The sequence below is a fragment of the Anomaloglossus baeobatrachus genome, unplaced genomic scaffold (assembly GCF_048569485.1).
Source record: "Anomaloglossus baeobatrachus isolate aAnoBae1 unplaced genomic scaffold, aAnoBae1.hap1 Scaffold_601, whole genome shotgun sequence".
Lineage (NCBI taxonomy): Eukaryota > Metazoa > Chordata > Amphibia > Anura > Aromobatidae > Anomaloglossus > Anomaloglossus baeobatrachus.
Genome location: NW_027444966.1, coordinates 61,931 through 87,626, shown reverse-complemented (window position 1 = coordinate 87,626; position 25,696 = coordinate 61,931). Strand labels below are relative to the sequence as shown.

At 48.2% G+C, this 25,696-nt stretch overlaps 13 non-coding genes and 1 pseudogene across 13 annotated transcripts; all 14 read right to left on the bottom strand.

The window, feature by feature from the left end:
• Positions 1–3,766: 3,766 nt before the first annotated feature.
• LOC142285597 (U2 spliceosomal RNA) lies at positions 3,767–3,871 on the bottom strand (annotated as a pseudogene).
• Positions 3,872–5,258: 1,387 nt separating this feature from the next.
• On the bottom strand, positions 5,259–5,449 carry LOC142285639 (U2 spliceosomal RNA). Its single transcript, XR_012746999.1, has one exon. It is a non-coding gene; the product is annotated as a U2 spliceosomal RNA (small nuclear RNA).
• Positions 5,450–6,836: 1,387 nt separating this feature from the next.
• On the bottom strand, positions 6,837–7,027 carry LOC142285638 (U2 spliceosomal RNA). Its single transcript, XR_012746998.1, has one exon. It is a non-coding gene; the product is annotated as a U2 spliceosomal RNA (small nuclear RNA).
• Positions 7,028–8,414: 1,387 nt separating this feature from the next.
• LOC142285637 (U2 spliceosomal RNA) lies at positions 8,415–8,605 on the bottom strand. The gene has a single exon (XR_012746997.1). It is a non-coding gene; the product is annotated as a U2 spliceosomal RNA (small nuclear RNA).
• A 1,387-nt stretch (positions 8,606–9,992) lies between these two features.
• Positions 9,993–10,183, bottom strand: LOC142285635 (U2 spliceosomal RNA). The gene has a single exon (XR_012746995.1). It is a non-coding gene; the product is annotated as a U2 spliceosomal RNA (small nuclear RNA).
• A 1,387-nt stretch (positions 10,184–11,570) lies between these two features.
• On the bottom strand, positions 11,571–11,761 carry LOC142285634 (U2 spliceosomal RNA). Its single transcript, XR_012746994.1, has one exon. It is a non-coding gene; the product is annotated as a U2 spliceosomal RNA (small nuclear RNA).
• Positions 11,762–13,148: 1,387 nt separating this feature from the next.
• LOC142285633 (U2 spliceosomal RNA) lies at positions 13,149–13,339 on the bottom strand. The gene has a single exon (XR_012746993.1). It is a non-coding gene; the product is annotated as a U2 spliceosomal RNA (small nuclear RNA).
• A 1,387-nt stretch (positions 13,340–14,726) lies between these two features.
• On the bottom strand, positions 14,727–14,917 carry LOC142285632 (U2 spliceosomal RNA). Its single transcript, XR_012746992.1, has one exon. It is a non-coding gene; the product is annotated as a U2 spliceosomal RNA (small nuclear RNA).
• A 1,387-nt stretch (positions 14,918–16,304) lies between these two features.
• LOC142285630 (U2 spliceosomal RNA) lies at positions 16,305–16,495 on the bottom strand. The gene has a single exon (XR_012746991.1). It is a non-coding gene; the product is annotated as a U2 spliceosomal RNA (small nuclear RNA).
• Positions 16,496–17,882: 1,387 nt separating this feature from the next.
• On the bottom strand, positions 17,883–18,073 carry LOC142285629 (U2 spliceosomal RNA). Its single transcript, XR_012746990.1, has one exon. It is a non-coding gene; the product is annotated as a U2 spliceosomal RNA (small nuclear RNA).
• Positions 18,074–19,460: 1,387 nt separating this feature from the next.
• Positions 19,461–19,656, bottom strand: LOC142285593 (U2 spliceosomal RNA). Its single transcript, XR_012746964.1, has one exon. It is a non-coding gene; the product is annotated as a U2 spliceosomal RNA (small nuclear RNA).
• A 2,185-nt stretch (positions 19,657–21,841) lies between these two features.
• Positions 21,842–22,032, bottom strand: LOC142285628 (U2 spliceosomal RNA). Its single transcript, XR_012746989.1, has one exon. It is a non-coding gene; the product is annotated as a U2 spliceosomal RNA (small nuclear RNA).
• A 1,387-nt stretch (positions 22,033–23,419) lies between these two features.
• Positions 23,420–23,610, bottom strand: LOC142285627 (U2 spliceosomal RNA). Its single transcript, XR_012746988.1, has one exon. It is a non-coding gene; the product is annotated as a U2 spliceosomal RNA (small nuclear RNA).
• A 1,387-nt stretch (positions 23,611–24,997) lies between these two features.
• On the bottom strand, positions 24,998–25,190 carry LOC142285587 (U2 spliceosomal RNA). Its single transcript, XR_012746958.1, has one exon. It is a non-coding gene; the product is annotated as a U2 spliceosomal RNA (small nuclear RNA).
• Positions 25,191–25,696: the final 506 nt, after the last annotated feature.

Below are 25,696 nucleotides of genomic sequence, written 5' to 3'. Positions count from 1 at the left end.
CAAAGAGTTCTATAACACAAACAAAAAGAAGAGGTGACAGAGGACAGCCTTGTCTGACCCCTGAGAGGACCGGGAAGGGGTCAGTCTTCCAGCCGTTCACCAACACCGAGCTGTGAATATCAAAATACATTAGTTGGACATACAAGCAAAACATGTTACCCAAACCTAACCTGTGCAGAGCTTTGCCCAGGAACTCATGGGAAACACGGTCGAAGGCCTTTTCCTGATCCAACGAGATCAGGGCTGCGTGCACCCGGCGGGCTTTGATGTACTCGACCGTGTCCCGCATGAGAGCCAGGCTGTCTGCGATGCGACGTCCGGGGATGCCGCAGGTCTGATCCGGGTGGATGATCCGTCCGATAACAGTCTTCAATCTCGTTGCCATCGTCTTGGCCAGGATCTTGTAGTCGACGTTCAGAAGGGTGATGGGACGCCAATTCTTCAGGTCGCACCTCTCTCCTTTACGCTTGTACAGGATCGTGACCATTCCTTCCCTCAGAGATGGAGGCATTCTGCCCTCCAGCACCATCTCCTCATACAGCCCTAACAGGTCCGGACAGATTAGGTCTCCCAGCGCTACATAGAGCTCTGCTGGGAGGCCGTCACTGCCCGGTGTCCTGCCAGAACTAAAGGATTTGGCGGCCGAGAGCAGCTCGTCCACCGTCAGAGGAACATCCATGGCCGCCGCGTCTGCAGGGTCAAGATGGTTAGTGATACCTGACAGGAACTTATCGGCGGCCTCGGGGTCAGTAGTCTTGCGGGCGTAGAGTTCGCTGTAGAAGTCGCTGACGACCTTCATCACGTTCTCTTTCCCGCGTCGCATGTTTCCACTCTCGTCTCGTAGTTCATTCATGGGCGTGTGACCGGCGTGGAGTTTCCTGAAAAAGAACGAGTTACATTTCTCACCCTTCTCCAGGTTCTCCACTTTGGAACGGAAGACAATTCGCTCGGACTCCTCCTCGAAGTGCCTTTTCAGGCTCCTCTTAGTCTCCTCCAGCTCCTCTCTCACGTCCCAGCCGCATCGAAGAAGGTCCTGCAGGGAACGCAGCTCACGCTGGAGTCTCCTGAAGTCCCTCCTCTTCAGACACGCCTGTTGTTGACTCTTTGCCTGAAAGAAGAAACGGAACTCGAGTTTAACGTATTCCCACCAGTCAGAAACAGACTGGAAGCCCGCCTTGTAGGCCCGCCACGTGGAGTAGGCAGCTCTAAGCTCCTCCAGAATCTCACCCTTTTCCAGCAGAGAGCAGTTCAGCTTCCAGGAGCCCGGGCCAATGGGGAAGCCATGGCCCAGCACACCTTGAAAGTGAATGGCTCTGTGGTCAGAGAAGAAGCAGGGGACCATCGAGTGCCCACTCCGCCCAACCGCCCGAGAGGGAAACACAAAGTCAATCCTGGAACGCAGCGAGCCATCGGATCGGCACCATGAATAGTTCACGGATCCGTGTCCGATGGAGCCAACAACGTCCACAAGAGAGGCTTCGGTCACCATCTCAATGAGCAGTTTGGATGTGACGTCCAACTTGGCAGCCGTTCCAGAACTGCGTCCATCCTCCTCAATCGGGCAGTTGAAATCCCCGGCCATCACTACCGTCCTGGCGGTAGCGAGCTGAGGGCGCAGGGCTTGGAGGAGCTCCAGTCGATCGCTCTTCACAGGAGAAGCATACACATTGATGAACCTGACAGGTTCTCCCGCCCAGGTGCCATCCACGAGCAGTAACCTGCCGCAGACGATTTCCTGAACAGAGTCCAATGTGAAGGCGCTTCCCCTGATCAGCACGGCGACCCCCGCGGACCTACAGTCGCCCCCGCCAGACCAGTAGGATGGGCCATGGGTCCACTCCCTGGCCAGATGGTTGAAGGACCTAGAGGAGGGAAGGGAGCATTCCTGCAGGAAAAATACATCACTAGACTGAGTGTTAAGGAACGCAAAAATTGTCTGACGTCGGAACTTGTCTCTGATGCTCCTAACATTAATGGAAAAGATGTTAATGTTAGCAGTCATTGGAGGAAAGAGAAAGTTAGAGCAGGCGGTGTGCCTTAGTTACCACTCCGGTCGGGCGGTTCTTCCTCTTTGGCACCTGCTGGTAAGGGTATCTCCAGCAGACCCTCTTCTGCTAGCTGATCAAGCAGGGATGGTGCCTCAGTGGCTTCCGACTCCTCCATTTCTTCTTCGGCCACAAGGGACTCCACCATCTGCTCCAACACGTCCGGTTCTGGGAGGAGGCCATCCTCCTCTTCCTGGGGTGGGTTAAGGTCCACAATGAACAGCTTGGAAGGTTCTGCGACAGGACTATCTTCCACCTTCCTTTTCCTTTGGCCTGTACCTGAGGAGACAAGAGCTGGAAAATCCTCCTCGGTGAAAAGTGCAAGAGTGCTGAGGCCCTCTGCTCTCATGGTCTGGGGAGGGAGAGTGGGCTTTGGGGGGGGGGTGAGGAGACCAACTGAGGAGTAGGGAAATGAGGTGGAGGTAGTGGAATCCTCAGTAGGGTTGGCCGGGGGGGGAGGGGTTTGGACAGGGGTGACAGGGGGGGGGACCAGGGAGGGGGCAACAGTTTTCTTACCCTTCTTTTCCCTGGACTCCGTGGCTGCTGGGGCATCGGCTGGAGCCACGGTCGCCGGGTTCTTGGCCGCCTTGTCCTTGGCCTCTGTGGCCTTGGTCGTAGCTGCCTTGGTCGACGAGGCTGTGACTACCCGATACTGGGTCGCCGCGGCAACCCTTGCCCAGGATTTCTCCCGCTGTGGGCAGTCCTTGTAAAGGTGGTCCGCCTGTCCACATAGGTTGCAAGTCTTCTTCTTTGGGCAGTCCTTGGAGCTGTGTCCTGTCACCCGGCAAACCCTGCAGGCGTCCTCCTTGCAGGTCTTCATCGAATGCCCTTTCCCGCCACATTTCCTGCAGTTGTGTGGCATGTCCGGGTAGTAGATGAGACCAAAGGAGTTTCCCAGAGAGAATGTCGGGGGCAGGTGCTGGAGACCATCCTCGGATGCTGGTTCCCTGTAGAGTCGAACGGTTACTGACCACTTACCCGTCCAGAATCCGTTGCCGTTAAGGATGTGGGATGGCTCCCTCACCACTGTGCAGAGACGTCCCAGGAACGTGGAGATGTCTCTTCCTGGGGTGTGCGGGTTCCGCATGGAGACCGTGATCCTCTTCTCATCCCTCTGTATAGGACAGGATCCTAAAAAAGAATGAAAAGGGGAGTCCGGCATCGCTGCGTTCATCGCCTCCCAGTATCTCCTGCAGGCATTCACCGTGGCAAAGGTTACCAGAAAAATGCCAGTCATGAAGGTCTGGACACTCAGGGTTTCCGCCCTGGAGAAGCCCTGATCCAGAATCATCTTCTTGCAGAACACGTCGCTGGACATGTCCGGCAACCTACCATCCACCGCCTTTAGCTTCAGGGCGACCGTCTGCCGCATCCAAGGCTCCAGGGTTGGAGCCTTTTCAGGCGGCGTCCGGGCTCCCTCCGGCTGGCTGGCGTCGGAGGTAGGGGCCTCTTGGGCCGAAGAAGCCTCTGGATGAGCCTTCCTGGAGGTCCCTGGGTCCTGAGCCTTCTTGGCTGCCTTCTCTGGCTTGCTTGCCATGGCTGGTTCCTGCTTGAGTTCCCGGAGCTGGATCTTGGATTCTTCTCCGGGTGTCTTCTCCCGCTGTGTTCCTCCTCGAAGTTCCTCTGGTCTCCCCAAGTCTTCTCCGAGCCTTCGTCTTCTTGCTTCTTTCTGCCAAGCTCTTCTTCCGTCCGATCTCCCTCTTCCGGTCTCGGCTGGGCTTTGGAGCTCGTCTCCCTGATCGTATCTCGTCAAGTGTAGCTAGCTCAGTTTGTTCTGATAAGAACAGATACTACACTTGATCTTAGCCAAAAGGCCGAGAAGCGATAACCAGAATTGGTTTGGGCCTCGAGTGGCACCCTGGCCTATGCCGGACACATCTTAGGGAGAGAGAGCGAGAGGGAGACAAACCCACGCCTACACAAGACATTTTGTCACCCAAGCCAACCCTTGAAAAGGCTGCTTTGCAGAGCCAAAACAAGAAGAATGGTGCGTTTTGCAGCCGCCGCCCACTGCAATGAATCTGAATAACTCCTCCTTTAGGGCGCAAGCAACTCCCCTCCCCCTTGCAGTCTTTCCAATTCACGATACAAAAAGACGGACAGGACAGGTTGCCTGACTTTCCGTCACTGCCACCCTTTGCCATCCTTACCCGTAGAAAGCCCTTTCATCATCCCCAAACCCTAATCTTTTCCCTTTCCTTCCCAGCCCCCAAACCCTGCCCTCTGTACCTTTCTCACCACCCGCTTCCCTTCTCCTGTCATCCCCCTACCACCCGGGAAAAAAAGAGATTGCCCCCTCCTTCCACTAGCCCACCCTCCCACCCAAAGAACAACTTCTTCTGCGCAGCTTGTTTTCTAGGCAGCAGCGCTATTGTGATGTCATCGGGGGGCATTGTGACAAGCCGCCAGTGTTCCGTCTCTTCATGTTGTGCACAGTTCAAACGGAAAATACATCAACAGGCAGACTACAGAAAAGCTTACTATCAAAGGTTAGAGGGGGGCTTTCTCAGAGGGCTTTTTACAGTTTTTCTATTCCCAATTAGCCGTTTAAGTGTACTTATTGAAAGTAGTAATTCTTTCATAGGCCGCCCTTTCTTAGTATTTGACGTTCCTTATATTGCGGTATGAGGCTTCGCAGTAGGTTGCAAACATTCATCACCCATGACTGTCCCCAATTGAGCTCAGAAGCTCAATGTCTATCATGACCTCTCTTTTAGAATGTCCAAGAGCAAGCAAACTATTCCTCCAGGAGAGGGCGCCAACAGACTACTAAAGAGATCATCATTACTCAAAGAAAACCCCAAAAACCAATGCATGATAGGAATAAACAGGTAACTTTCTTTGGAGTGGAAGCGGAGAGATCGCACCAGATGCCAATTCTAGATGTTATCACACCTGTGGTCACTGCAGCAGCAGGTGAATCCACTTTGTCCAAAAGGGATCTATTCCATTCAATTGCAAATGATCTAGATAAGACAGAGAACTGCAGCACGGGGACATAGCCGAGTTGGTCAGGTTGAGTGGTGATGAGTTTGCTATTTGGATGAATAAAGAAAGTCAAAAGTGTGAAAGATAAAAAACAAAAGGAGGAAGTGTGAAAAGTGAATGGGCCAAATTGAGGTGCATATGAAGACGTATGCTTTCTTCCAATTCATTAAATCGGGCTAATATGAATCAGGTGAATTGAGTTCTGCTTTTGGAAACTGGGTTAAGAAGGGGTGCACCGTTCCTGGAGGTACTGCAATACCAGGTCAATGCGTGGAGTGGACAGAGCAAGCTCTTTTTCCATCTCCCTGTTCTAAAAATCCATTTAATATATGGTCCCCAGATAGGGGACGTATCAGATATTAAACTGATAAGAACAGATACTACACTTGATCTTAGCCAAAAGGCCGAGAAGCGATAACCAGAATTGGTTTGGGCCTCGAGTGGCACCCTGGCCTATGCCGGACACATCTTAGGGAGAGAGAGCGAGAGGGAGACAAACCCACGCCTACACAAGACATTTTGTCACCCAAGCCAACCCTTGAAAAGGCTGCTTTGCAGAGCCAAAACAAGAAGAATGGTGCGTTTTGCAGCCGCCGCCCACTGCAATGAATCTGAATAACTCCTCCTTTAGGGCGCAAGCAACTCCCCTCCCCCTTGCAGTCTTTCCAATTCACGATACAAAAAGACGGACAGGACAGGTTGCCTGACTTTCCGTCACTGCCACCCTTTGCCATCCTTACCCGTAGAAAGCCCTTTCATCATCCCCAAACCCTAATCTTTTCCCTTTCCTTCCCAGCCCCCAAACCCTGCCCTCTGTACCTTTCTCACCACCCGCTTCCCTTCTCCTGTCATCCCCCTACCACCCGGGAAAAAAAGAGATTGCCCCCTCCTTCCACTAGCCCACCCTCCCACCCAAAGAACAACTTCTTCTGCGCAGCTTGTTTTCTAGGCAGCAGCGCTATTGTGATGTCATCGGGGGGCATTGTGACAAGCCGCCAGTGTTCCGTCTCTTCATGTTGTGCACAGTTCAAACGGAAAATACATCAACAGGCAGACTACAGAAAAGCTTACTATCAAAGGTTAGAGGGGGGCTTTCTCAGAGGGCTTTTTACAGTTTTTCTATTCCCAATTAGCCGTTTAAGTGTACTTATTGAAAGTAGTAATTCTTTCATAGGCCGCCCTTTCTTAGTATTTGACGTTCCTTATATTGCGGTATGAGGCTTCGCAGTAGGTTGCAAACATTCATCACCCATGACTGTCCCCAATTGAGCTCAGAAGCTCAATGTCTATCATGACCTCTCTTTTAGAATGTCCAAGAGCAAGCAAACTATTCCTCCAGGAGAGGGCGCCAACAGACTACTAAAGAGATCATCATTACTCAAAGAAAACCCCAAAAACCAATGCATGATAGGAATAAACAGGTAACTTTCTTTGGAGTGGAAGCGGAGAGATCGCACCAGATGCCAATTCTAGATGTTATCACACCTGTGGTCACTGCAGCAGCAGGTGAATCCACTTTGTCCAAAAGGGATCTATTCCATTCAATTGCAAATGATCTAGATAAGACAGAGAACTGCAGCACGGGGACATAGCCGAGTTGGTCAGGTTGAGTGGTGATGAGTTTGCTATTTGGATGAATAAAGAAAGTCAAAAGTGTGAAAGATAAAAAACAAAAGGAGGAAGTGTGAAAAGTGAATGGGCCAAATTGAGGTGCATATGAAGACGTATGCTTTCTTCCAATTCATTAAATCGGGCTAATATGAATCAGGTGAATTGAGTTCTGCTTTTGGAAACTGGGTTAAGAAGGGGTGCACCGTTCCTGGAGGTACTGCAATACCAGGTCAATGCGTGGAGTGGACAGAGCAAGCTCTTTTTCCATCTCCCTGTTCTAAAAATCCATTTAATATATGGTCCCCAGATAGGGGACGTATCAGATATTAAACTGATAAGAACAGATACTACACTTGATCTTAGCCAAAAGGCCGAGAAGCGATAACCAGAATTGGTTTGGGCCTCGAGTGGCACCCTGGCCTATGCCGGACACATCTTAGGGAGAGAGAGCGAGAGGGAGACAAACCCACGCCTACACAAGACATTTTGTCACCCAAGCCAACCCTTGAAAAGGCTGCTTTGCAGAGCCAAAACAAGAAGAATGGTGCGTTTTGCAGCCGCCGCCCACTGCAATGAATCTGAATAACTCCTCCTTTAGGGCGCAAGCAACTCCCCTCCCCCTTGCAGTCTTTCCAATTCACGATACAAAAAGACGGACAGGACAGGTTGCCTGACTTTCCGTCACTGCCACCCTTTGCCATCCTTACCCGTAGAAAGCCCTTTCATCATCCCCAAACCCTAATCTTTTCCCTTTCCTTCCCAGCCCCCAAACCCTGCCCTCTGTACCTTTCTCACCACCCGCTTCCCTTCTCCTGTCATCCCCCTACCACCCGGGAAAAAAAGAGATTGCCCCCTCCTTCCACTAGCCCACCCTCCCACCCAAAGAACAACTTCTTCTGCGCAGCTTGTTTTCTAGGCAGCAGCGCTATTGTGATGTCATCGGGGGGCATTGTGACAAGCCGCCAGTGTTCCGTCTCTTCATGTTGTGCACAGTTCAAACGGAAAATACATCAACAGGCAGACTACAGAAAAGCTTACTATCAAAGGTTAGAGGGGGGCTTTCTCAGAGGGCTTTTTACAGTTTTTCTATTCCCAATTAGCCGTTTAAGTGTACTTATTGAAAGTAGTAATTCTTTCATAGGCCGCCCTTTCTTAGTATTTGACGTTCCTTATATTGCGGTATGAGGCTTCGCAGTAGGTTGCAAACATTCATCACCCATGACTGTCCCCAATTGAGCTCAGAAGCTCAATGTCTATCATGACCTCTCTTTTAGAATGTCCAAGAGCAAGCAAACTATTCCTCCAGGAGAGGGCGCCAACAGACTACTAAAGAGATCATCATTACTCAAAGAAAACCCCAAAAACCAATGCATGATAGGAATAAACAGGTAACTTTCTTTGGAGTGGAAGCGGAGAGATCGCACCAGATGCCAATTCTAGATGTTATCACACCTGTGGTCACTGCAGCAGCAGGTGAATCCACTTTGTCCAAAAGGGATCTATTCCATTCAATTGCAAATGATCTAGATAAGACAGAGAACTGCAGCACGGGGACATAGCCGAGTTGGTCAGGTTGAGTGGTGATGAGTTTGCTATTTGGATGAATAAAGAAAGTCAAAAGTGTGAAAGATAAAAAACAAAAGGAGGAAGTGTGAAAAGTGAATGGGCCAAATTGAGGTGCATATGAAGACGTATGCTTTCTTCCAATTCATTAAATCGGGCTAATATGAATCAGGTGAATTGAGTTCTGCTTTTGGAAACTGGGTTAAGAAGGGGTGCACCGTTCCTGGAGGTACTGCAATACCAGGTCAATGCGTGGAGTGGACAGAGCAAGCTCTTTTTCCATCTCCCTGTTCTAAAAATCCATTTAATATATGGTCCCCAGATAGGGGACGTATCAGATATTAAACTGATAAGAACAGATACTACACTTGATCTTAGCCAAAAGGCCGAGAAGCGATAACCAGAATTGGTTTGGGCCTCGAGTGGCACCCTGGCCTATGCCGGACACATCTTAGGGAGAGAGAGCGAGAGGGAGACAAACCCACGCCTACACAAGACATTTTGTCACCCAAGCCAACCCTTGAAAAGGCTGCTTTGCAGAGCCAAAACAAGAAGAATGGTGCGTTTTGCAGCCGCCGCCCACTGCAATGAATCTGAATAACTCCTCCTTTAGGGCGCAAGCAACTCCCCTCCCCCTTGCAGTCTTTCCAATTCACGATACAAAAAGACGGACAGGACAGGTTGCCTGACTTTCCGTCACTGCCACCCTTTGCCATCCTTACCCGTAGAAAGCCCTTTCATCATCCCCAAACCCTAATCTTTTCCCTTTCCTTCCCAGCCCCCAAACCCTGCCCTCTGTACCTTTCTCACCACCCGCTTCCCTTCTCCTGTCATCCCCCTACCACCCGGGAAAAAAAGAGATTGCCCCCTCCTTCCACTAGCCCACCCTCCCACCCAAAGAACAACTTCTTCTGCGCAGCTTGTTTTCTAGGCAGCAGCGCTATTGTGATGTCATCGGGGGGCATTGTGACAAGCCGCCAGTGTTCCGTCTCTTCATGTTGTGCACAGTTCAAACGGAAAATACATCAACAGGCAGACTACAGAAAAGCTTACTATCAAAGGTTAGAGGGGGGCTTTCTCAGAGGGCTTTTTACAGTTTTTCTATTCCCAATTAGCCGTTTAAGTGTACTTATTGAAAGTAGTAATTCTTTCATAGGCCGCCCTTTCTTAGTATTTGACGTTCCTTATATTGCGGTATGAGGCTTCGCAGTAGGTTGCAAACATTCATCACCCATGACTGTCCCCAATTGAGCTCAGAAGCTCAATGTCTATCATGACCTCTCTTTTAGAATGTCCAAGAGCAAGCAAACTATTCCTCCAGGAGAGGGCGCCAACAGACTACTAAAGAGATCATCATTACTCAAAGAAAACCCCAAAAACCAATGCATGATAGGAATAAACAGGTAACTTTCTTTGGAGTGGAAGCGGAGAGATCGCACCAGATGCCAATTCTAGATGTTATCACACCTGTGGTCACTGCAGCAGCAGGTGAATCCACTTTGTCCAAAAGGGATCTATTCCATTCAATTGCAAATGATCTAGATAAGACAGAGAACTGCAGCACGGGGACATAGCCGAGTTGGTCAGGTTGAGTGGTGATGAGTTTGCTATTTGGATGAATAAAGAAAGTCAAAAGTGTGAAAGATAAAAAACAAAAGGAGGAAGTGTGAAAAGTGAATGGGCCAAATTGAGGTGCATATGAAGACGTATGCTTTCTTCCAATTCATTAAATCGGGCTAATATGAATCAGGTGAATTGAGTTCTGCTTTTGGAAACTGGGTTAAGAAGGGGTGCACCGTTCCTGGAGGTACTGCAATACCAGGTCAATGCGTGGAGTGGACAGAGCAAGCTCTTTTTCCATCTCCCTGTTCTAAAAATCCATTTAATATATGGTCCCCAGATAGGGGACGTATCAGATATTAAACTGATAAGAACAGATACTACACTTGATCTTAGCCAAAAGGCCGAGAAGCGATAACCAGAATTGGTTTGGGCCTCGAGTGGCACCCTGGCCTATGCCGGACACATCTTAGGGAGAGAGAGCGAGAGGGAGACAAACCCACGCCTACACAAGACATTTTGTCACCCAAGCCAACCCTTGAAAAGGCTGCTTTGCAGAGCCAAAACAAGAAGAATGGTGCGTTTTGCAGCCGCCGCCCACTGCAATGAATCTGAATAACTCCTCCTTTAGGGCGCAAGCAACTCCCCTCCCCCTTGCAGTCTTTCCAATTCACGATACAAAAAGACGGACAGGACAGGTTGCCTGACTTTCCGTCACTGCCACCCTTTGCCATCCTTACCCGTAGAAAGCCCTTTCATCATCCCCAAACCCTAATCTTTTCCCTTTCCTTCCCAGCCCCCAAACCCTGCCCTCTGTACCTTTCTCACCACCCGCTTCCCTTCTCCTGTCATCCCCCTACCACCCGGGAAAAAAAGAGATTGCCCCCTCCTTCCACTAGCCCACCCTCCCACCCAAAGAACAACTTCTTCTGCGCAGCTTGTTTTCTAGGCAGCAGCGCTATTGTGATGTCATCGGGGGGCATTGTGACAAGCCGCCAGTGTTCCGTCTCTTCATGTTGTGCACAGTTCAAACGGAAAATACATCAACAGGCAGACTACAGAAAAGCTTACTATCAAAGGTTAGAGGGGGGCTTTCTCAGAGGGCTTTTTACAGTTTTTCTATTCCCAATTAGCCGTTTAAGTGTACTTATTGAAAGTAGTAATTCTTTCATAGGCCGCCCTTTCTTAGTATTTGACGTTCCTTATATTGCGGTATGAGGCTTCGCAGTAGGTTGCAAACATTCATCACCCATGACTGTCCCCAATTGAGCTCAGAAGCTCAATGTCTATCATGACCTCTCTTTTAGAATGTCCAAGAGCAAGCAAACTATTCCTCCAGGAGAGGGCGCCAACAGACTACTAAAGAGATCATCATTACTCAAAGAAAACCCCAAAAACCAATGCATGATAGGAATAAACAGGTAACTTTCTTTGGAGTGGAAGCGGAGAGATCGCACCAGATGCCAATTCTAGATGTTATCACACCTGTGGTCACTGCAGCAGCAGGTGAATCCACTTTGTCCAAAAGGGATCTATTCCATTCAATTGCAAATGATCTAGATAAGACAGAGAACTGCAGCACGGGGACATAGCCGAGTTGGTCAGGTTGAGTGGTGATGAGTTTGCTATTTGGATGAATAAAGAAAGTCAAAAGTGTGAAAGATAAAAAACAAAAGGAGGAAGTGTGAAAAGTGAATGGGCCAAATTGAGGTGCATATGAAGACGTATGCTTTCTTCCAATTCATTAAATCGGGCTAATATGAATCAGGTGAATTGAGTTCTGCTTTTGGAAACTGGGTTAAGAAGGGGTGCACCGTTCCTGGAGGTACTGCAATACCAGGTCAATGCGTGGAGTGGACAGAGCAAGCTCTTTTTCCATCTCCCTGTTCTAAAAATCCATTTAATATATGGTCCCCAGATAGGGGACGTATCAGATATTAAACTGATAAGAACAGATACTACACTTGATCTTAGCCAAAAGGCCGAGAAGCGATAACCAGAATTGGTTTGGGCCTCGAGTGGCACCCTGGCCTATGCCGGACACATCTTAGGGAGAGAGAGCGAGAGGGAGACAAACCCACGCCTACACAAGACATTTTGTCACCCAAGCCAACCCTTGAAAAGGCTGCTTTGCAGAGCCAAAACAAGAAGAATGGTGCGTTTTGCAGCCGCCGCCCACTGCAATGAATCTGAATAACTCCTCCTTTAGGGCGCAAGCAACTCCCCTCCCCCTTGCAGTCTTTCCAATTCACGATACAAAAAGACGGACAGGACAGGTTGCCTGACTTTCCGTCACTGCCACCCTTTGCCATCCTTACCCGTAGAAAGCCCTTTCATCATCCCCAAACCCTAATCTTTTCCCTTTCCTTCCCAGCCCCCAAACCCTGCCCTCTGTACCTTTCTCACCACCCGCTTCCCTTCTCCTGTCATCCCCCTACCACCCGGGAAAAAAAGAGATTGCCCCCTCCTTCCACTAGCCCACCCTCCCACCCAAAGAACAACTTCTTCTGCGCAGCTTGTTTTCTAGGCAGCAGCGCTATTGTGATGTCATCGGGGGGCATTGTGACAAGCCGCCAGTGTTCCGTCTCTTCATGTTGTGCACAGTTCAAACGGAAAATACATCAACAGGCAGACTACAGAAAAGCTTACTATCAAAGGTTAGAGGGGGGCTTTCTCAGAGGGCTTTTTACAGTTTTTCTATTCCCAATTAGCCGTTTAAGTGTACTTATTGAAAGTAGTAATTCTTTCATAGGCCGCCCTTTCTTAGTATTTGACGTTCCTTATATTGCGGTATGAGGCTTCGCAGTAGGTTGCAAACATTCATCACCCATGACTGTCCCCAATTGAGCTCAGAAGCTCAATGTCTATCATGACCTCTCTTTTAGAATGTCCAAGAGCAAGCAAACTATTCCTCCAGGAGAGGGCGCCAACAGACTACTAAAGAGATCATCATTACTCAAAGAAAACCCCAAAAACCAATGCATGATAGGAATAAACAGGTAACTTTCTTTGGAGTGGAAGCGGAGAGATCGCACCAGATGCCAATTCTAGATGTTATCACACCTGTGGTCACTGCAGCAGCAGGTGAATCCACTTTGTCCAAAAGGGATCTATTCCATTCAATTGCAAATGATCTAGATAAGACAGAGAACTGCAGCACGGGGACATAGCCGAGTTGGTCAGGTTGAGTGGTGATGAGTTTGCTATTTGGATGAATAAAGAAAGTCAAAAGTGTGAAAGATAAAAAACAAAAGGAGGAAGTGTGAAAAGTGAATGGGCCAAATTGAGGTGCATATGAAGACGTATGCTTTCTTCCAATTCATTAAATCGGGCTAATATGAATCAGGTGAATTGAGTTCTGCTTTTGGAAACTGGGTTAAGAAGGGGTGCACCGTTCCTGGAGGTACTGCAATACCAGGTCAATGCGTGGAGTGGACAGAGCAAGCTCTTTTTCCATCTCCCTGTTCTAAAAATCCATTTAATATATGGTCCCCAGATAGGGGACGTATCAGATATTAAACTGATAAGAACAGATACTACACTTGATCTTAGCCAAAAGGCCGAGAAGCGATAACCAGAATTGGTTTGGGCCTCGAGTGGCACCCTGGCCTATGCCGGACACATCTTAGGGAGAGAGAGCGAGAGGGAGACAAACCCACGCCTACACAAGACATTTTGTCACCCAAGCCAACCCTTGAAAAGGCTGCTTTGCAGAGCCAAAACAAGAAGAATGGTGCGTTTTGCAGCCGCCGCCCACTGCAATGAATCTGAATAACTCCTCCTTTAGGGCGCAAGCAACTCCCCTCCCCCTTGCAGTCTTTCCAATTCACGATACAAAAAGACGGACAGGACAGGTTGCCTGACTTTCCGTCACTGCCACCCTTTGCCATCCTTACCCGTAGAAAGCCCTTTCATCATCCCCAAACCCTAATCTTTTCCCTTTCCTTCCCAGCCCCCAAACCCTGCCCTCTGTACCTTTCTCACCACCCGCTTCCCTTCTCCTGTCATCCCCCTACCACCCGGGAAAAAAAGAGATTGCCCCCTCCTTCCACTAGCCCACCCTCCCACCCAAAGAACAACTTCTTCTGCGCAGCTTGTTTTCTAGGCAGCAGCGCTATTGTGATGTCATCGGGGGGCATTGTGACAAGCCGCCAGTGTTCCGTCTCTTCATGTTGTGCACAGTTCAAACGGAAAATACATCAACAGGCAGACTACAGAAAAGCTTACTATCAAAGGTTAGAGGGGGGCTTTCTCAGAGGGCTTTTTACAGTTTTTCTATTCCCAATTAGCCGTTTAAGTGTACTTATTGAAAGTAGTAATTCTTTCATAGGCCGCCCTTTCTTAGTATTTGACGTTCCTTATATTGCGGTATGAGGCTTCGCAGTAGGTTGCAAACATTCATCACCCATGACTGTCCCCAATTGAGCTCAGAAGCTCAATGTCTATCATGACCTCTCTTTTAGAATGTCCAAGAGCAAGCAAACTATTCCTCCAGGAGAGGGCGCCAACAGACTACTAAAGAGATCATCATTACTCAAAGAAAACCCCAAAAACCAATGCATGATAGGAATAAACAGGTAACTTTCTTTGGAGTGGAAGCGGAGAGATCGCACCAGATGCCAATTCTAGATGTTATCACACCTGTGGTCACTGCAGCAGCAGGTGAATCCACTTTGTCCAAAAGGGATCTATTCCATTCAATTGCAAATGATCTAGATAAGACAGAGAACTGCAGCACGGGGACATAGCCGAGTTGGTCAGGTTGAGTGGTGATGAGTTTGCTATTTGGATGAATAAAGAAAGTCAAAAGTGTGAAAGATAAAAAACAAAAGGAGGAAGTGTGAAAAGTGAATGGGCCAAATTGAGGTGCATATGAAGACGTATGCTTTCTTCCAATTCATTAAATCGGGCTAATATGAATCAGGTGAATTGAGTTCTGCTTTTGGAAACTGGGTTAAGAAGGGGTGCACCGTTCCTGGAGGTACTGCAATACCAGGTCAATGCGTGGAGTGGACAGAGCAAGCTCTTTTTCCATCTCCCTGTTCTAAAAATCCATTTAATATATGGTCCCCAGATAGGGGACGTATCAGATATTAAACTGATAAGAACAGATACTACACTTGATCTTAGCCAAAAGGCCGAGAAGCGATAACCAGAATTGGTTTGGGCCTCGAGTGGCACCCTGGCCTATGCCGGACACATCTTAGGGAGAGAGAGCGAGAGGGAGACAAACCCACGCCTACACAAGACATTTTGTCACCCAAGCCAACCCTTGAAAAGGCTGCTTTGCAGAGCCAAAACAAGAAGAATGGTGCGTTTTGCAGCCGCCGCCCACTGCAATGAATCTGAATAACTCCTCCTTTAGGGCGCAAGCAACTCCCCTCCCCCTTGCAGTCTTTCCAATTCACGATACAAAAAGACGGACAGGACAGGTTGCCTGACTTTCCGTCACTGCCACCCTTTGCCATCCTTACCCGTAGAAAGCCCTTTCATCATCCCCAAACCCTAATCTTTTCCCTTTCCTTCCCAGCCCCCAAACCCTGCCCTCTGTACCTTTCTCACCACCCGCTTCCCTTCTCCTGTCATCCCCCTACCACCCGGGAAAAAAAGAGATTGCCCCCTCCTTCCACTAGCCCACCCTCCCACCCAAAGAACAACTTCTTCTGCGCAGCTTGTTTTCTAGGCAGCAGCGCTATTGTGATGTCATCGGGGGGCATTGTGACAAGCCGCCAGTGTTCCGTCTCTTCATGTTGTGCACAGTTCAAACGGAAAATACATCAACAGGCAGACTACAGAAAAGCTTACTATCAAAGGTTAGAGGGGGGCTTTCTCAGAGGGCTTTTTACAGTTTTTCTATTCCCAATTAGCCGTTTAAGTGTACTTATTGAAAGTAGTAATTCTTTCATAGGCCGCCCTTTCTTAGTATTTGACGTTCCTTATATTGCGGTATGAGGCTTCGCAGTAGGTTGCAAACATTCATCACCCATGACTGTCCCCAATTGAGCTCAGAAGCTCAATGTCTATCATGACCTCTCTTTTAGAATGTCCAAGAGCAAGCAAACTATTCCTCCAGGAGAGGGCGCCAACAGACTACTAAAGAGATCATCATTACTCAAAGAAAACCCCAAAAACCAATGCATGATAGGAATAAACAGGTAACTTTCTTTGGAGTGGAAGCGGAGAGATCGCACCAGATGCCAATTCTAGATGTTATCACACCTGTGGTCACTGCAGCAGCAGGTGAATCCACTTTGTCCAAAAGGGATCTATTCCATTCAATTGCAAATGATCTAGATAAGACAGAGAACTGCAGCACGGGGACATAGCCGAGTTGGTCAGGTTGAGTGGTGATGAGTTTGCTATTTGGATGAATAAAGAAAGTCAAAAGTGTGAAAGATAAAAAACAAAAGGAGGAAGTGTGAAAAGTGAATGGGCCAAATTGAGGTGCATATGAAGACGTATGCTTTCTTCCAATTCATTAAATCGGGCTAATATGAATCAGGTGAATTGAGTTCTGCTTTTGGAAACTGGGTTAAGAAGGGGTGCACCGTTCCTGGAGGTACTGCAATACCAGGTCAATGCGTGGAGTGGACAGAGCAAGCTCTTTTTCCATCTCCCTGTTCTAAAAATCCATTTAATATATGGTCCCCAGATAGGGGACGTATCAGATATTAAACTGATAAGAACAGATACTACACTTGATCTTAGCCAAAAGGCCGAGAAGCGATAACCAGAATTGGTTTGGGCCTCGAGTGGCACCCTGGCCTATGCCGGACACATCTTAGGGAGAGAGAGCGAGAGGGAGACAAACCCACGCCTACACAAGACATTTTGTCACCCAAGCCAACCCTTGAAAAGGCTGCTTTGCAGAGCCAAAACAAGAAGAATGGTGCGTTTTGCAGCCGCCGCCCACTGCAATGAATCTGAATAACTCCTCCTTTAGGGCGCAAGCAACTCCCCTCCCCCTTGCAGTCTTTCCAATTCACGATACAAAAAGACGGACAGGACAGGTTGCCTGACTTTCCGTCACTGCCACCCTTTGCCATCCTTACCCGTAGAAAGCCCTTTCATCATCCCCAAACCCTAATCTTTTCCCTTTCCTTCCCAGCCCCCAAACCCTGCCCTCTGTACCTTTCTCACCACCCGCTTCCCTTCTCCTGTCATCCCCCTACCACCCGGGAAAAAAAGAGATTGCCCCCTCCTTCCACTAGCCCACCCTCCCACCCAAAGAACAACTTCTTCTGCGCAGCTTGTTTTCTAGGCAGCAGCGCTATTGTGATGTCATCGGGGGGCATTGTGACAAGCCGCCAGTGTTCCGTCTCTTCATGTTGTGCACAGTTCAAACGGAAAATACATCAACAGGCAGACTACAGAAAAGCTTACTATCAAAGGTTAGAGGGGGGCTTTCTCAGAGGGCTTTTTACAGTTTTTCTATTCCCAATTAGCCGTTTAAGTGTACTTATTGAAAGTAGTAATTCTTTCATAGGCCGCCCTTTCTTAGTATTTGACGTTCCTTATATTGCGGTATGAGGCTTCGCAGTAGGTTGCAAACATTCATCACCCATGACTGTCCCCAATTGAGCTCAGAAGCTCAATGTCTATCATGACCTCTCTTTTAGAATGTCCAAGAGCAAGCAAACTATTCCTCCAGGAGAGGGCGCCAACAGACTACTAAAGAGATCATCATTACTCAAAGAAAACCCCAAAAACCAATGCATGATAGGAATAAACAGGTAACTTTCTTTGGAGTGGAAGCGGAGAGATCGCACCAGATGCCAATTCTAGATGTTATCACACCTGTGGTCACTGCAGCAGCAGGTGAATCCACTTTGTCCAAAAGGGATCTATTCCATTCAATTGCAAATGATCTAGATAAGACAGAGAACTGCAGCACGGGGACATAGCCGAGTTGGTCAGGTTGAGTGGTGATGAGTTTGCTATTTGGATGAATAAAGAAAGTCAAAAGTGTGAAAGATAAAAAACAAAAGGAGGAAGTGTGAAAAGTGAATGGGCCAAATTGAGGTGCATATGAAGACGTATGCTTTCTTCCAATTCATTAAATCGGGCTAATATGAATCAGGTGAATTGAGTTCTGCTTTTGGAAACTGGGTTAAGAAGGGGTGCACCGTTCCTGGAGGTACTGCAATACCAGGTCAATGCGTGGAGTGGACAGAGCAAGCTCTTTTTCCATCTCCCTGTTCTAAAAATCCATTTAATATATGGTCCCCAGATAGGGGACGTATCAGATATTAAACTGATAAGAACAGATACTACACTTGATCTTAGCCAAAAGGCCGAGAAGCGATAACCAGAATTGGTTTGGGCCTCGAGTGGCACCCTGGCCTATGCCGGACACATCTTAGGGAGAGAGAGCGAGAGGGAGACAAACCCACGACTACACAAGACATTTTGTCACCCAAGCCAACCCTTGAAAAGGCTGCTTTGCAGAGCCAAAACAAGAAGAATGGTGCGTTTTGCAGCCGCCGCCCACTGCAATGAATCTGAATAACTCCTCCTTTAGGGCGCAAGCAACTCCCCTCCCCCTTGCAGTCTTTCCAATTCACGATACAAAAAGACGGACAGGACAGGTTGCCTGACTTTCCGTCACTGCCACCCTTTGCCATCCTTACCCGTAGAAAGCCCTTTCATCATCCCCAAACCCTAATCTTTTCCCTTTCCTTCCCAGCCCCCAAACCCTGCCCTCTGTACCTTTCTCACCACCCGCTTCCCTTCTCCTGTCATCCCCCTACCACCCGGGAAAAAAAGAGATTGCCCCCTCCTTCCACTAGCCCACCCTCCCACCCAAAGAACAACTTCTTCTGCGCAGCTTGTTTTCTAGGCAGCAGCGCTATTGTGATGTCATCGGGGGGCATTGTGACAAGCCGCCAGTGTTCCGTCTCTTCATGTTGTGCACAGTTCAAACGGAAAATACATCAACAGGCAGACTACAGAAAAGCTTACTATCAAAGGTTAGAGGGGGGCTTTCTCAGAGGGCTTTTTACAGTTTTTCTATTCCCAATTAGCCGTTTAAGTGTACTTATTGAAAGTAGTAATTCTTTCATAGGCCGCCCTTTCTTAGTATTTGACGTTCCTTATATTGCGGTATGAGGCTTCGCAGTAGGTTGCAAACATTCATCACCCATGACTGTCCCCAATTGAGCTCAGAAGCTCAATGTCTATCATGACCTCTCTTTTAGAATGTCCAAGAGCAAGCAAACTATTCCTCCAGGAGAGGGCGCCAACAGACTACTAAAGAGATCATCATTACTCAAAGAAAACCCCAAAAACCAATGCATGATAGGAATAAACAGGTAACTTTCTTTGGAGTGGAAGCGGAGAGATCGCACCAGATGCCAATTCTAGATGTTATCACACCTGTGGTCACTGCAGCAGCAGGTGAATCCACTTTGTCCAAAAGGGATCTATTCCATTCAATTGCAAATGATCTAGATAAGACAGAGAACTGCAGCACGGGGACATAGCCGAGTTGGTCAGGTTGAGTGGTGATGAGTTTGCTATTTGGATGAATAAAGAAAGTCAAAAGTGTGAAAGATAAAAAACAAAAGGAGGAAGTGTGAAAAGTGAATGGGCCAAATTGAGGTGCATATGAAGACGTATGCTTTCTTCCAATTCATTAAATCGGGCTAATATGAATCAGGTGAATTGAGTTCTGCTTTTGGAAACTGGGTTAAGAAGGGGTGCACCGTTCCTGGAGGTACTGCAATACCAGGTCAATGCGTGGAGTGGACAGAGCAAGCTCTTTTTCCATCTCCCTGTTCTAAAAATCCATTTAATATATGGTCCCCAGATAGGGGACGTATCAGATATTAAACTGATAAGAACAGATTTTGATTTAATGAAGCTTTCCAAAGCACCACAAAAAATGCATGACCGAAGTCACACCAAAAACAGTGCAAAGGCTAGGATTCGTGTGGACCCCACCGTGAGGAGAGGGTCCCCAAAAATCAACCCCGTCCCTCCGAGCCAGAAGGCCACAGCAAGGGTCAGGGATCTTCGGTGCTCCCCCAAGCCGAAGCCTGGTTGAGCCTTGTCGTTGCTCCCAGCGTCCACCCAGGCATCTTACCCAAGTGGAGTAGAGAGCTACTAGTTGTTCGTTTCGCAGCCGAAACTGCCCGGACCGTCAACCGGTGTTGGTTTCTCAGCCCAAGGCTAACCGGACCTCCAACCGGGTGTTGGTTTCTCAGCCGAAGCTGACCCAGACCTCCAACCGGGTGTTGGTTTCTCAGCCGAAGCTGACCCGGACCTCCAACCGGGTGTTAGTTTCTCAGCCCAAAGCTGACCAGACCTCCGACCGGGATTATAAAAATTTCCCTTCCTAGCCAGAAGGCCTGGATAGGGTAATATGCTCAAAAAGTATGAAAAGGCAAGGTACCGTGTGCTACAGAGCCCAAGGCTTGCCGGGGTCCCAAGCCAGCAAGCTCAGACTCACTCCAGGGTCGTCAGTCCTGGGGCACGTTGTACCATATCCCCCCATCCTTATTCAGTCTAATAGCCTCGATCCTGGTAGGGCCATGTTTTCCACTAGATGAATATACTATCCACCCAGAGTACTAGCAAGCGCAACCTTCCAGTGTGCATTGTATCATTGTACTAAGGTGGCCTGGAGCTTAAACCACCTCTTCGAACAACACTACACTTGATCTTAGCCAAAAGGCCGAGAAGCGATAACCAGAATTGGTTTGGGCCTCGAGTGGCACCCTGGCCTATGCCGGACACATCTTAGGGAGAGAGAGCGAGAGGGAGACAAACCCACGCCTACACAAGACATTTTGTCACCCAAGCCAACCCTTGAAAAGGCTGCTTTGCAGAGCCAAAACAAGAAGAATGGTGCGTTTTGCAGCCGCCGCCCACTGCAATGAATCTGAATAACTCCTCCTTTAGGGCGCAAGCAACTCCCCTCCCCCTTGCAGTCTTTCCAATTCACGATACAAAAAGACGGACAGGACAGGTTGCCTGACTTTCCGTCACTGCCACCCTTTGCCATCCTTACCCGTAGAAAGCCCTTTCATCATCCCCAAACCCTAATCTTTTCCCTTTCCTTCCCAGCCCCCAAACCCTGCCCTCTGTACCTTTCTCACCACCCGCTTCCCTTCTCCTGTCATCCCCCTACCACCCGGGAAAAAAAGAGATTGTCCCCTCCTTCCACTAGCCCACCCTCCCACCCAAAGAACAACTTCTTCTGCGCAGCTTGTTTTCTAGGCAGCAGCGCTATTGTGATGTCATCGGGGGGCATTGTGACAAGCCGCCAGTGTTCCGTCTCTTCATGTTGTGCACAGTTCAAACGGAAAATACATCAACAGGCAGACTACAGAAAAGCTTACTATCAAAGGTTAGAGGGGGGCTTTCTCAGAGGGCTTTTTACAGTTTTTCTATTCCCAATTAGCCGTTTAAGTGTACTTATTGAAAGTAGTAATTCTTTCATAGGCCGCCCTTTCTTAGTATTTGACGTTCCTTATATTGCGGTATGAGGCTTCGCAGTAGGTTGCAAACATTCATCACCCATGACTGTCCCCAATTGAGCTCAGAAGCTCAATGTCTATCATGACCTCTCTTTTAGAATGTCCAAGAGCAAGCAAACTATTCCTCCAGGAGAGGGCGCCAACAGACTACTAAAGAGATCATCATTACTCAAAGAAAACCCCAAAAACCAATGCATGATAGGAATAAACAGGTAACTTTCTTTGGAGTGGAAGCGGAGAGATCGCACCAGATGCCAATTCTAGATGTTATCACACCTGTGGTCACTGCAGCAGCAGGTGAATCCACTTTGTCCAAAAGGGATCTATTCCATTCAATTGCAAATGATCTAGATAAGACAGAGAACTGCAGCACGGGGACATAGCCGAGTTGGTCAGGTTGAGTGGTGATGAGTTTGCTATTTGGATGAATAAAGAAAGTCAAAAGTGTGAAAGATAAAAAACAAAAGGAGGAAGTGTGAAAAGTGAATGGGCCAAATTGAGGTGCATATGAAGACGTATGCTTTCTTCCAATTCATTAAATCGGGCTAATATGAATCAGGTGAATTGAGTTCTGCTTTTGGAAACTGGGTTAAGAAGGGGTGCACCGTTCCTGGAGGTACTGCAATACCAGGTCAATGCGTGGAGTGGACAGAGCAAGCTCTTTTTCCATCTCCCTGTTCTAAAAATCCATTTAATATATGGTCCCCAGATAGGGGACGTATCAGATATTAAACTGATAAGAACAGATACTACACTTGATCTTAGCCAAAAGGCCGAGAAGCGATAACCAGAATTGGTTTGGGCCTCGAGTGGCACCCTGGCCTATGCCGGACACATCTTAGGGAGAGAGAGCGAGAGGGAGACAAACCCACGCCTACACAAGACATTTTGTCACCCAAGCCAACCCTTGAAAAGGCTGCTTTGCAGAGCCAAAACAAGAAGAATGGTGCGTTTTGCAGCCGCCGCCCACTGCAATGAATCTGAATAACTCCTCCTTTAGGGCGCAAGCAACTCCCCTCCCCCTTGCAGTCTTTCCAATTCACGATACAAAAAGACGGACAGGACAGGTTGCCTGACTTTCCGTCACTGCCACCCTTTGCCATCCTTACCCGTAGAAAGCCCTTTCATTATCCCCAAACCCTAATCTTTTCCCTTTCCTTCCCAGCCCCCAAACCCTGCCCTCTGTACCTTTCTCACCACCCGCTTCCCTTCTCCTGTCATCCCCCTACCACCCGGGAAAAAAAGAGATTGCCCCCTCCTTCCACTAGCCCACCCTCCCACCCAAAGAACAACTTCTTCTGCGCAGCTTGTTTTCTAGGCAGCAGCGCTATTGTGATGTCATCGGGGGGCATTGTGACAAGCCGCCAGTGTTCCGTCTCTTCATGTTGTGCACAGTTCAAACGGAAAATACATCAACAGGCAGACTACAGAAAAGCTTACTATCAAAGGTTAGAGGGGGGCTTTCTCAGAGGGCTTTTTACAGTTTTTCTATTCCCAATTAGCCGTTTAAGTGTACTTATTGAAAGTAGTAATTCTTTCATAGGCCGCCCTTTCTTAGTATTTGACGTTCCTTATATTGCGGTATGAGGCTTCGCAGTAGGTTGCAAACATTCATCACCCATGACTGTCCCCAATTGAGCTCAGAAGCTCAATGTCTATCATGACCTCTCTTTTAGAATGTCCAAGAGCAAGCAAACTATTCCTCCAGGAGAGGGCGCCAACAGACTACTAAAGAGATCATCATTACTCAAAGAAAACCCCAAAAACCAATGCATGATAGGAATAAACAGGTAACTTTCTTTGGAGTGGAAGCGGAGAGATCGCACCAGATGCCAATTCTAGATGTTATCACACCTGTGGTCACTGCAGCAGCAGGTGAATCCACTTTGTCCAAAAGGGATCTATTCCATTCAATTGCAAATGATCTAGATAAGACAGAGAACTGCAGCACGGGGACATAGCCGAGTTGGTCAGGTTGAGTGGTGATGAGTTTGCTATTTGGATGAATAAAGAAAGTCAAAAGTGTGAAAGATAAAAAACAAAAGGAGGAAGTGTGAAAAGTGAATGGGCCAAATTGAGGTGCATATGAAGACGTATGCTTTCTTCCAATTCATTAAATCGGGCTAATATGAATCAGGTGAATTGAGTTCTGCTTTTGGAAACTGGGTTAAGAAGGGGTGCACCGTTCCTGGAGGTACTGCAATACCAGGTCAATGCGTGGAGTGGACAGAGCAAGCTCTTTTTCCATCTCCCTGTTCTAAAAATCCATTTAATATATGGTCCCCAGATAGGGGACGTATCAGATATTAAACTGATAAGAACAGATACTACACTTGATCTTAGCCAAAAGGCCGAGAAGCGATAACCAGAATTGGTTTGGGCCTCGAGTGGCACCCTGGCCTATGCCGGACACATCTTAGGGAGAGAGAGCGAGAGGGAGACAAACCCACGCCTACACAAGACATTTTGTCACCCAAGCCAACCCTTGAAAAGGCTGCTTTGCAGAGCCAAAACAAGAAGAATGGTGCGTTTTGCAGCCGCCGCCCACTGCAATGAATCTGAATAACTCCTCCTTTAGGGCGCAAGCAACTCCCCTCCCCCTTGCAGTCTTTCCAATTCACGATACAAAAAGACGGACAGGACAGGTTGCCTGACTTTCCGTCACTGCCACCCTTTGCCATCCTTACCCGTAGAAAGCCCTTTCATCATCCCCAAACCCTAATCTTTTCCCTTTCCTTCCCAGCCCCCAAACCCTGCCCTCTGTACCTTTCTCACCACCCGCTTCCCTTCTCCTGTCATCCCCCTACCACCCGGGAAAAAAAGAGATTGCCCCCTCCTTCCACTAGCCCACCCTCCCACCCAAAGAACAACTTCTTCTGCGCAGCTTGTTTTCTAGGCAGCAGCGCTATTGTGATGTCATCGGGGGGCATTGTGACAAGCCGCCAGTGTTCCGTCTCTTCATGTTGTGCACAGTTCAAACGGAAAATACATCAACAGGCAGACTACAGAAAAGCTTACTATCAAAGGTTAGAGGGGGGCTTTCTCAGAGGGCTTTTTACAGTTTTTCTATTCCCAATTAGCCGTTTAAGTGTACTTATTGAAAGTAGTAATTCTTTCATAGGCCGCCCTTTCTTAGTATTTGACGTTCCTTATATTGCGGTATGAGGCTTCGCAGTAGGTTGCAAACATTCATCACCCATGACTGTCCCCAATTGAGCTCAGAAGCTCAATGTCTATCATGACCTCTCTTTTAGAATGTCCAAGAGCAAGCAAACTATTCCTCCAGGAGAGGGCGCCAACAGACTACTAAAGAGATCATCATTACTCAAAGAAAACCCCAAAAACCAATGCATGATAGGAATAAACAGGTAACTTTCTTTGGAGTGGAAGCGGAGAGATCGCACCAGATGCCAATTCTAGATGTTATCACACCTGTGGTCACTGCAGCAGCAGGTGAATCCACTTTGTCCAAAAGGGATCTATTCCATTCAATTGCAAATGATCTAGATAAGACAGAGAACTGCAGCACGGGGACATAGCCGAGTTGGTCAGGTTGAGTGGTGATGAGTTTGCTATTTGGATGAATAAAGAAAGTCAAAAGTGTGAAAGATAAAAAACAAAAGGAGGAAGTGTGAAAAGTGAATGGGCCAAATTGAGGTGCATATGAAGACGTATGCTTTCTTCCAATTCATTAAATCGGGCTAATATGAATCAGGTGAATTGAGTTCTGCTTTTGGAAACTGGGTTAAGAAGGGGTGCACCGTTCCTGGAGGTACTGCAATACCAGGTCAATGCGTGGAGTGGACAGAGCAAGCTCTTTTTCCATCTCCCTGTTCTAAAAATCCATTTAATATATGGTCCCCAGATAGGGGACGTATCAGATATTAAACTGATAAGAACAGATTTTTGATTTAATGAAGCTTTCCAAAGCACCGCAAAAAATGCATGACCGAAGTCACACCAAAAACAGTGCAAAGGCTAGGATTCGTGTGGACCCCTCCGTGAGGAGAGGGTCCCCAAAAATCAACCCCGTCCCTCCGAGCCAGAAGGCCACAGCAAGGGTCAGGGATCTTCGGTGCTCCCCCAAGCCGAAGCCTGGTTGAGCCTTGTCGTTGCTCCCAGCGTCCACCCAGGCATCTTACCCAAGTGGAGTAGAGAGCTACTAGTTGTTGGTTTCGCAGCCGAAACTGCCCGGACCGTCAACCGGTGTTGGTTTCTCAGCCCAAGGCTAACCGGACCTCCAACCGGGTGTTGGTTTCTCAGCCGAAGCTGACCCGGACCTCCAACCGGGTGTTGGTTTCTCAGCCGAAGCTGACCCAGACCTCCAACCGGGTGTTGGTTTCTCAGCCGAAGCTGACCCGGACCTCCAACCGGGTGTTGGTTTCTCAGCCCAAAGCTGAACGGACCTCCGACCATGATTATAAAAATTTCCCTTCCTAGCCAGAAGGC